This window comes from Neolamprologus multifasciatus, chromosome 17, assembly GCF_963576455.1.
Source record: "Neolamprologus multifasciatus chromosome 17, fNeoMul1.2, whole genome shotgun sequence".
Lineage (NCBI taxonomy): Eukaryota > Metazoa > Chordata > Actinopteri > Cichliformes > Cichlidae > Neolamprologus > Neolamprologus multifasciatus.
The window spans coordinates 29,782,231-29,794,062 of NC_140455.1; the positions used below are offsets into that span (position 1 = coordinate 29,782,231).

Below are 11,832 nucleotides of genomic sequence, written 5' to 3' on the forward strand. Positions count from 1 at the left end.
CATTTTTAGCATCAACATGGATGTTAAAATCACCCACAATAATTATTTTATCTGAGCTCAGAACTAAATTAGATATAAAGTCTGAGAAATCAGACAGAAACTCTGTGTAAGGCCCAGGTGGACGATAGATGATAACAAGTAAGACTGGTTTCTGAGTTTCACAGCTGGGGTGGACGAGGCTAAGCATCAGGCTTTCAAATGAATTAAAAGTCTGTCTTGGTCTTTCATTAATTAATAGACTGGTGTGAAAAATTGCTGCCACACCGCCCCCTCGACCTGTGCTTCGAGATTTCTGGTAGTTAGAATGACTCGGGGGTGTTGATTCATTTAAACTAACATAATCATCCTGCTGCAACCAGGTTTCTGTAAGGCAGAGTAAATCAATTTGTTGATCAATTATTAAGTCATGTACTAACAGAGACTTGGAGGAGAGAGACCTAATATTTAATAATCCACATTTCACTGTTTTACTCTTTGGTTCAGATGTGGATACTGTATTGTTCTTTCTTTGTAAATGTTTAAGTTGTTTGTTGCTGGTTTTTAGTTTGTTTTTTGTCTTTTTGGAAGCAGACACAGTCTCTATGGAGATGGGTTTTTGGGGGGGTAGCAGGAGGAGAGAAGCTGCAGAGAGGCGTGTAAGACTGCAACTCTGCTTCCTGGTCCCAACTCTGGATAGTCATGTTTTGAGGGGTTTAATAAATTTGTCCATATTTCTAGAAATGAGAGCTGCTCCATCCAAAGTGGGATGGATGCCGTCTCTCCTAACAAGACCAGGTTTCCTCCAGAAGGTTTGCCAATTATCTATGAAGCCCACATCATTTCTGGGACACCACTCAGACAGCCAGCAATTTAAGGAGAACATGCGGCTAAACATGTCACTCCTGGTCTGATTGGGGAGGGGACCAGAGAAAACTACAGAGTCCGACATTGTTTTGGCAAAGTTGCACACCGATTCAATATTGATTTTAGTGACCTCCGATTGGCGTAACCGGGTGTCATTACTGCCGACGTGAATTATGATTTTATTGAATTTACGTTTACCCTTAGCCAGCAGTTTTAAATTTCCTTCAATGTCGCCTGCTCTGGCCCCTGGAAGACAATTGACTATGGTTGCCGGTGTCTCTAGCTTCACATGTCTGAGAACAGAATCACCAATTACCAGAGTTTGACCCCCAGCGGGTGTGTCACCGAGTGGGGAAAAACGGTTAGACACATGAACGGGTTGGTGGTGTACCTGGGGCTTCTGTTTAGGACTACGCTTCCTCCTCACCGTTACCCAGCCATCTTTCCCCAGCTGCTTGGGGTCTGCCGGGGAACAGCTAGCGGGGCCTACGCTATCTTCGGCTGCACCAGCTACAGGGGCCTGGCTAGCTAAGGGTGAGAGCAGGGTGCAAAGCCGAGTCTCCAGATCAGTAATCCTGGCCTCCAGAGCTGCAAATATGCTACATTTGTTACAGATATCATTACTGCTAAAGGAGGCCGAGGAGTAACTAAACATCTGACACAATGAGCAAGAAAGTGCAGAAGGGACAGGTGAAGTAGCCATGGTGCTAACGGGTCGGCTACGAGCTAAGCTAGCGAAACAGTACAGAGACAGTGAGTGAATACTTTGGCTATAAATTAGGTAGTGAGTACAGAGAAAGTGTGCTTCGGATGAAGCACGTGAAGATTATACTGTGAAAAAAGAATGTATTTAAAAGTTGTTAATTAAACTGCTAAGCAAATAAGATACTCAGAAACACCACTGTGTTTGAGCAGGAACAGGAAGCGATACTATACCACAGAGCGAGCGAACACCAAGTGACAGCGCCATAGAGACTGATCATAGGATTATTTTGTTAGAACTTTGGAAGAAAGATGACTTTCTGATTGAACGGATTTATGACATCACCCTGAGTCCATCTAGCATTTCCTGTTGTTCTTAACAAAAATAACAAGCTCAATGTGTTTGATCATTCTTGTCTGAGGGGCCCAGTGAAGAGGTGCTATCTGTGACATCATGGCCAAGATTTGAGGTTATGGTTATCATCTACAAAAACACTGAGGATTCAGATTGGATACAACTACTTTACGGGTAATACTGTCTGTTATTCCTGTTCCTGATCAAACTCCTATCAGTTCTTTCTGTTTTTTTTAAAGAAATTTATAAGTGGTAAAATCGTTAGAGATAATAGTGATTTATTTTCTGTCAGCTTATAGCTGGCATTCACGTTAATTTGATATATTACTTTTATGTTACAATATATCCTTAAACCATTTCCAGTTATGTAGACATCTTTAACATTTACATCTGTACAACTCTCTGCCATTTTAATCCCTTGTCAAAAAGCTCTTTGCTGACTACTTAAAAATCAGTATAATTATTTCTCATTTTGTACCAAAAAAAAAGAAATCTGATTGTTAGTCCCCTGTTCTACTGCACCTACCTGTAACTGTCTTTTTAGTAATGAAAATTATACCTGAAGTTCAGAAAAAATACATGAAAAACTTGGGAAAATTACACCATAAATCATAGTCTCTATTATCAAATACTACCATTTATTCAGAACTGTGCTTTGAGCCAAGTATGACTGTGCCCCGTCACCTAGGCTTTTGGTATCCATCCCTACTTGCTGTGCACTGAACTGTGAGTCAGCTCCTACTCCCAGACACCAGTATTACAGAAAACTAGTCACACAAAGCCTCAGAAAGGGAAAAAGTGAAACCACTGAGAGCGTTCCCTCTAACCACTAATATATTGATGCGTTGTATATGTAATGTAATGTATTCATATTAAAACTCCATGTGTTAGTGTAACAACAGTATCCAGGCTTTCAGCTTGTCTGCACACACCTCCCGCTTGCAGCAGTCGCGAGTCTCAATTGGCTAATAATGACAAACAGACTCAATGGGTAGAGTGTAGCATTACCAGCAAGTGGGCATTTCAGCAACACATTTTCTTCAGTAGGACCAACACAATGTTTCTGCGCCTCATAAATTATTCCAATGCAATATACGGCAGTGTATGGCTGCCAAATTTGATTTTCACTGCAGAAGAGTGGGAAACTCACTGAGGAGGTTCAAGGCTCACACAACAAGACGGAAAAGAAACAAACACTCTATAAATACTTATCATCCATTGTCACCTGATTATCATCTTTCTCCTCTGTGTTTGTGTCTGTGCGCGTTTGTGTGTATAGGTGGATGCTGACGGTCGTCTGCTGCCATCTATTCTCATTATCTTCCTGTCTGCCTGTGCCAAGCTGATTCTGTCTCTCTGTCTTCTCCGAAACCCTCCCTTGATACAGGTCTTGAGTGCACTCAATGTTGCATTTCCTTCTTGTCAGAAAGTGAGACCCTGCAGTAAGAGAAAGAGGCGAAGGAATACGAAGAAAGAAACAATGAGAGAAAGCAGAGATTTTCACTCCAGTTGCTCTCTGTCAGTGAGAAGAAGTTAGAGAAGGACAGTGAAACTGAATCTTAATGCATTTCTGTGACATAATTCAGTTCAGACAGTAGGCAGATAGGGGAGAGCAAGAAACGATTTCTCCGTTCAACAAGGAGAGAAAAAGAAAAGAAAGCGAGCAGAGGAAAACCAATGAACAGAAGACACAGACTGCTACCCCGTCAACCTCTGTGCCGTGGCAGAGACATGGCAAACAAACACACGCTTACTGCTACTGCTGCTACTGCTGTCAACTCAACATGGCTCTGCCTATCAGTGTTGACAAGGACATCTATTCTCTGTCCTGGTGAAAGCACTAACCGAGGTAGCAGGGCTGATGCAGATCCACCAATTTGGACACATGTAATGCCACCTAAACTCTCAGCTGTCATCTCCATCATATGCCCTCCATGTTGTAAACACAACACTTTCAGCACTGCACAAAAAAAGAAAATAGAAAAAAAAATCTAGTGTATCATAACCAATCTGAGCTACCTGAAGAGACCATGCAGGTGTTAAAGTGTTTTCAAAAGGCCAGACTCTATCTGCAGATAGATAGCCTTTGTTATCTATCTCAGGGGACTGAACCATGTTAGAGCCTCAACCATGGTTACAATGGGACCAGAAGGCAGTGAAGTGAGGGTAAGCTAGGTGAACAAGAAAAAGAAAATCAATTTGTCTGAGGTAGCACTTTTACAGTGTTCTGCCTGAAATAGCTAGTAGTGTGTATGAGATCAAAAGAAAACCATGTGACAAATTTGTATTTATTTACTTACTTTTGAATTTATCTGTTTACATTCTTCAACAGTATGCAAATATTTTTAAATAAACCTCCCGATGTTATGCATAGAGAAAATAGGCTGATTCACAATAAGGTTGTTTCCCAATCAAAACTCAATTAACCAAGGGTTTTGACTTTGTAAGAGGTTTGGAGGGGTTCTCATTCTGTTTTTGGTATCTTTGCATTATAGTCTGTTCTCCTGCTCTATAAGTTGTCTTTTTTTTTTTTATCAATCTAAGTTAAGAAGAATTTTTGATGGAGCTCTTTTGTCCTAAGTGCCCCTGAGTTTCATTATCTCTATTTCCAGTTCATGGCTTCCTGTTTGATTGTATTAGTTTCTCTTTGTTTCCAGTCTGTTCTTTATTAGGTTCGGCAAGTTATAGTTATCATCTTTTGTGTTTCCTTTTTCTCCCCCAGTCAGTCATGTCTTTGTGTATTTATTCATCGGTCGCGCTGTCAAGTTCACATCTTAGTCATGGTCTTAGTGTTTGTACTTCCTGTTTTATTTTGACAGTTTCTCACCCTGTGTTCAGTGTGCTTAGTTTTGCTTAATCTGTCCTGTTTTCCTGTATTAGTTCCAGCTGTGTTCCCTCCTGTTTCCCATCCTCTTATCCAGTATTTAAATCCTCTGTCTTCCTTTGTCTGTTGTTGTGATCTCCCTTAATGCTGTATGTTCTGACTGTTAGTTCTGACTTCTAGTGTATTCCCAGTCTTGGCTTTGTATTCTGCAATTCCAGCAATTAGGCTGTGTTTTTTGAGTTCAGTTGTTTCTCTGAGAGTCCTGCATTTTTGGTCCTTTCCTGCCTGCCTCACACATTGTCCTGACAAAAATCCCCTGTTACGACCCGTCTAGGGCCAGGCAACAACATGAGTGAGGCACTCGCTTCTCCCCAAGACCAAAGCAGCCACAGGAAACAAATCCGTTCTTGATAATGTGATTTATTTACAAAGTGGGAAAAAAAAGAGGAACAACAATACGGGAGTGTCAAGACTTCAGGGTGAGCCAAGGCCAAAATAATAAACAAAAACAAATCTACACAAACCCCGCACCCCTGACCTTACCAAAACAAAGTCCAAAAATAAAGACAGTCTGACCTCCTTAACTAATTCAAAACAGGAAAAAATGGGTGATCAAAAGAAACGGCAGCTCACCCCTACCCACTCCACTTCCACAACTTTTAAGCCGCACTGTAGCCAGCGGCTGCCACAGTTACACTGCTGGGTCGTGAGGAGAAACGCAAGGACCTCTCCCTCCATAGCACTCCAGCCTCCTTTTAATGGGCGGGTCCTCCAGCTGGGACCAGTCACGTCAGGGCGGTGTATCCACGCAAAATTGGAGCAGGGCCCTGGCACAGCTGAATTGACATAAAAAGATACATCACCAGCACAAAACAAACACATGAACATGCAAGTTCGTAACACCCCCTTTTAACAGCAAGGGACCAGCAGAAAAAAAGGAAAAGCTTAATGGAGGGACAGCCATCTGCTGCTGAAGAGAAAGAGAAGAAAAGTTTAATGACATGCAGCAGTGGTACATAACCACAGGGGAGGTGGAAAGAGGTGAGTAGAGAAGAAATGCTCAGTTTATCTATCGCAGGAAGTCCCCCAGCATCCGCTCATTAAACCTGACATCATTAGCCGTTTCCGGGTCCAAAACCTGTTTCAGTTCCCAATATCAAATAAACATTGTAGAAACACAGAGTTTAATATGGTCCAAATTCTTTCAGCTCTAATAAAATGATCAGTGTGGCTGTTCTCCCAGGTGTAATTAAGTTTAATGACCAGACATCCAAGAAAACAAGGACATATAAGGTTTAGTGGAGTTAAAACTTTTACCTTTAAAAAATGACATACACTCTGATCATATTTCTAGAAAAATTAAATGGTAGAACTGTGCTATAACATCAAAATAAAAAAAGATGGATAACAAAATAGCAGCAATGTTTGCACGGTTAGTGAAGTCAGGTTAGCTGAGAAATAATTGTATACTATCTGGTAGCTAGCTACTGAGCTGGGATTAGGCTAATATAAACACATTAGCATGGAAGATGAAGGGATGAAGCTTAAGTCAATACAAGTTTACTTTGAGAGTTCCAGACTGGCAAAAGCTATATTGTAGGAAAAAGATAGCAAAAACAGGTCAAACTTCAGGCAAGAGAACTTCTGAAATGATTCAGCCACAACACAAGGTTAGTTATTTATATGTTCCTGCAGTCTGGATTACTCGCTATGAAAAGTCCTGATCCTAAGCTTAATGTCCACAATGAAATATGAGAGTAACTCTTTTCTGAATGTCCTGGATGCTCAAGTATGTAGCATTCAGGACATTCTGAGAAATTAAATTAGCTAAAAAAATTAGCTTAAAGGCTAGGTAACTGAGCATCAATAGTGCTAATAAATAACCCTGAGAGGCTGAGAATAACCCCTGATTGTTTTGGGGAGTCTCTTTTCTATTAAGTAAAATAGGACACAATGCACTTCAGCATGTTAAAAAGAGGACAGCCTCAGTCAACGCAGTAGACACTTCGACCTGGAAATATTTAATGAAAATATTTGTTGATCTGATGACTTTTTTGATTTTAGGATTGCGGCCTCATTTGTTCTTTTCCTGATGTGATCCTTATTCCACTTGCACTCATGAATATGTCACAACAGAAAAAAGGCAATTGTGAGCTAGGACTCGATGTATGTAAGTATGTGGGTTTGTGCTTTGTTGGCTGTGTTCATTGTGACCTTCGCTCATCATGATGAAGCTCATTTATGCTTCATCAACTGTGTTAAGTTTGCAGTTGAACTTTGGTTATGCCTTCAGAAAGCATTACCCCAGATGCACATGCATGCAAGGGCAAACAGTAATTGTGTAATACATATGGACACAAACACACCCACGCACACCCACATGAGTCTATAAGAACTGATAGTGACAGGCAGTGAATAGACTGTGAGCATTAGAAACAGAGGCAGTGAAGGACTCAGGAACTAATGGGCTTCACCCAAAGAGTAGTGGTCCAATGAGAGGGAGATTGATTGACTAACGGTGGACAAGCTAATGAGATAATATGAGCAAACAAACAAGACAGGAAACTAGGAAGGAGAAAGAGACAGAAATGTAAGGTGACAGATTTGCATGAAGCGTGTATGTTTTGCAAAGTGACTTAATCAGATGAAACACGCATTGAGCTGTGATGACAGGCAAGTTTTACTCTTAAAACCGTATCGCACTACACAACTACACAGTCCTTCATGCTATGCAACTGACAAACTTGACATGAATTCATTGCAGTGCATGACTCCCATGATCATTTTGCCACTTCCTTATTCCTCACGTGACCCAGAACTCTTTGCATTAACTACACTAGGACATGATTGGAATGGTCCAACTGGTCCTGTGTGCTGATAATCCTCATATATCCTGCTTGGGTTGAAACAAAAGCAAACATGGTTTTGTCTGTTGCTGCATTCTTGGATGCTTTTCTTCAAGTCCTTATGCATTTGTACTGGTGATTATCACTTTCTAGTTTGCAGTGCTTACAGAGCATCACATTGTTGATGATTCCACACAATAGATGAACATGTTTAGCTTTATTTGCTTTAGCTTGTTCTCTGAGTGTCAACTCATGGGTATTTTAGAAAGATATATTTGTCATAATTGATGGCGTCAAATAAGCTGATTGACTGCCACAAAAACGGTGACTGTGATTTCATGTTTTTCTTTTTAGGCTCATCCAAGTAAGCTGACACAACACTTCTCTGGGTCTCCAGAAAAACACTTGCCAAGTCTGAAGTAGACCAGATAAACAATTCTGGAGAAAACCGAAGACACGCACACGCACATACACGTGCACACAGGATCAATCATTTATTAGTGTGATGCACACATACACCCACCATACACCGAAAGTGACTACACTGGCTTGTAGTTAATCTCTGTAAAATCTTGAGGCTTTTGAGGAGACAGACAGTGGAAGTCCAAAACAGAATATGATCCAGGGGGATTTGTGTCAGGGACAGAGCAGGATTTATGGTACAACTCCATGCTGCACAACAACAACATCCTAACTCTGAGCCTGCAAAAGACTGAACTAACTGGCTCATGAAATAGGACTCTGTTCCTGAGCATTTGCGAACGTATACTGTAGCAGACTGCCACACGTGTACAGTATTAGCAAACACAGTGAATTTATAAAAACTTGTCTTAAGTGTAATTTTTTGTGCCACTCAGCCAAATGAGTATTTTAAATCACATACCTGTGTACCTGTGCATCATTTCCACACAGAAGCCACGAAGCTTAGTCTTTCAGACTCTGAGGTGAAGAACTGAGGGGGAGGAAGAAAGAGCGAGAGAGGTGATGCAAAGACGATCCATCAGGTAAAGAAATTCAGGTGCAGGTATTCTAAAAAAAGTAGTTGGTTATTGTGGTTGGACCAGCGGATTTGACCCACTTAGTACCAACGTGATCATCATCTGTAGCAGCAGCTGTAATACAGTTCATGACGGCAGTAATTTAGCAACCTTAGAAAGCTCTGCAGTTACCAACAGTCAGAAAAGCCATAATTCAGAAAGCTGCAAACAAAGAGGATACAATATGACGTGAAGCACTTATTTTTAGACTTTCTCTGACTTACATTTTGACTACTTTGTTATTCCTGTCAATCACAAACTCAAAAAAATCTGCTTCAAAGCATTCTATATATTTTTCTTCAGTATTGAAAGAATCCAGCAGAAGTTATTTTTTACATCTCAGGGTACACTTTAAACAGAATCCTCTTGCAGTTAATGCGGCATACTTTATTGCCATTGTTTTGGTAAAACATAAAATCCATTCATTCTCTTCTGCTCATCCTTTTCAGGGTAGCGGGAGCCTTCCAATTAACTTATCCCCACTATCTGCATGTCGTTGGGCAGTGGGAGGAAGCCAAAATACCTGGAGTGGACCCACGCAAACACGACACAGAAAGACAACAGCCTGATGGTGGAATTGAACTCAAAACCTTCTGTGAGGTAACAGTGCTAAACACCATGCCACTTTGCTGCTGCGAAAATATAAAATACTGAGTGAAATAGCAGGGCTTAGAGCCTAGACAAACCTTACTGGCGCCACTCTAACTTTGGAAAGCGCTGCTAAACAGGGAAAGCACTGGAATATGACATTACAGGATGCAGCCAAGATTCTCATTGCACTACGTGTAGCATTGCCTTCTACAGTTTATGCCTATTTGTCCATGCACAATGCACTTGGTCTTGAGGATTTCAAAGAGTACCTAAGCATTAAATCCTCTTTATTTTATTGTAAGAACTCATACAGCACATTTTCAAAACAGCAGAAAAGCATGACGTTTATAATGAAACCCGTTTGTTTTTAGTTTTTGGGACAATTCGAGAGAAGTTAAAAAAGAGTTTTACATTTTCTGACAGAATTTATGTAAATACCTTCCTCTTTTTCTTTTTTTTTCCCTTTTTGTTCGAATCAGAAGCTGTCATGTCGGCAAACAAAATGCATTTTACAGCGAGTGCAAGGAGAATGTGCTTACAGGAGCAAAACACCGTTACTCACCCAGTTTATGAATTCACTTTTCTGGCAGCTATCCAATACTGGTCTGTACCACTGTCCACAAACCAGAGGGTGACTTCTTTTTTTGTAGCCTCTGTGGAAAACTAAGATTGAGGTTGTAAAAGAGAAGTGTAGGATAATGTAAATGTAAAACTTGAGGTGAGGACAGAAGTCAGCAGGGAGCTCCCTCTGCGATGCAGTTTTATTTCTCAACAGTGTTCCTGTATCCTCGTAGGTGTTTGTCTGCATAAAGGAGAGGGGACATGGTTTGTGTGCACACAGGTAGTAATTTATCTCAGCAAGGACAAGCTGTGTAATGTCTTTATGCACAAGTGCTCCACATCCCGCTGAGACTGTGATACAGAGCAGATGTGTGGTGCTTTATCCTCAGCCATTCATCCATCAGGTTACTATCTGGAAGAGTGGAAATGTACGGAGGTGTGTGAGATAGAGAGAGCTTGAGAATTAGAATTTTCAAAACCTCCTTATTTGCTTAGAGCGTTTTCAAAAAGCAAAAGAAATGAACCTGAAATGAGTCCAGACATCAGGTCATTTTCTACACCAAAGCACCATCTGCTTTTGAATTCTTCTACATTTGTTGTTGTGCTGTACAAGTTGTAATCAATTTTCAATCTGGCCTTCATCATCCTGATAAAAAAAAGTATTCAGATCCAAGTCCAGAGAGAATTCTCTCTTATTCCTTCTGCTGTGATAGGCAGCCATTTGTGCGTGCCCCCAAACAAAATTAAATTTCACCCTCCACTTTTGGCAGTAACTGTAGGCCAAGATGAACATGTGCATAAGGAAAATGTTGCTTTTCACAACTTAAGCATTGCTTGAAGAAGCTGAAAGAAAAAAAAAATCTTATTCTGGCACGGTCGAGAAAGCAGTGATAAATGATTTCCCTCCAGAAGCAGAAAAGGACAATTATCACTTAAATTAGGGTTAATAATGGAAACAAAAGCGGACACGACACACAACAGAATTTTCTGCTCCAAACTGCCAGCCCGTTTCGTTAAAGCTGCTGTTTCTGGCATCACTGGAGGGGGGGAAAAAAAATCCATAATGACCTTTCACTATTTTAATTCAGCACAGGTCTGAGGCTCCACCGGGCTCTGTTTTCAGGCTTTACAAATTCTGCTTATGGGGGATTTTGGCCAATCGCTTTTCAAACCACCTCAGGCGAGTAGTTTAAAATAGTATTTAAAGTAGTATTAAAAAGCAAAAAAAAAAAAAAGTCACAGAAAGTAAGAAATGCTGCTGAAATGTGTTTAGCTTTGTGTTTCGAGTGGAAGAGCAGGGTGGGAATCCTGCATGAAGCCAAATATCAGCACTGCCTTATTGTTTTTAGCACATACAAAGTACATGCAATAAGTTTTGTTTGCTCTTTTCTAGATTTCTCCTTACATTAACAGTTCCAGCTTTAACAGTTGGCATGTAGGTTAAGGTGATCTGTAAAAAACGAGAGGTCAGATCCAGGGTTTGGATGTTTTTTTCACCTACAGGTTCTTTATTTTGGTGTGAATCAGTTGATGAAGCGAGTGATTTTCTGAATCAACTGATTACAGTATTCAGGCCTGGGTGTGGCTGGTGAATTTGAACTCAACTTTCTAAAAATGTGGTAATCACAGTTAATTCATGATTTTACAAAGGGCCACGGTTACTTTTTCACGTACTACCAGACAGGTCTTTATAGTCCCCCCCCAAAAAAACATTTAAAATAATTTAAAAACAGTGTTTTGTATGTACTAAGGTTAGCCCATTGCGCAAATTCAGGGAAGACATGAGTCATTTTAGTTCATTGTTGTTGCAAAAAAATTTAAAATAAATACGAGAGGAAGCGTCTATTTTGGCCACCAAAGCAGCCTGAGTGGAAAAATAACAGCAGGCCAGACTTGGCCAACTCAACTATTTCTCCAAGAGCTCTCATAAATCAGATCATGCCGTTTGTGAAAATGAGAGTAGATTGTAACCAGAGATGTTTTATGTTTTTCTTGCAGATATCTCAGTGCTGTTGGTAAGAAAATATTCTTATAAACACTATCAGAAATCAGAGCTCGATTGAAAGGCCAATG

At 40.5% G+C, this 11,832-nt stretch overlaps 1 long non-coding RNA gene across 1 annotated transcript; it reads left to right on the top strand.

The window, feature by feature from the left end:
* The first annotated feature begins 5,547 nt into the window (after positions 1–5,547).
* LOC146499613 (uncharacterized) lies at positions 5,548–10,965 on the top strand. Its single transcript, XR_014870334.1, has 2 exons — positions 5,548–8,574; positions 9,057–10,965. It is a non-coding gene; the product is annotated as an uncharacterized LOC146499613 (long non-coding RNA).
* Positions 10,966–11,832: the final 867 nt, after the last annotated feature.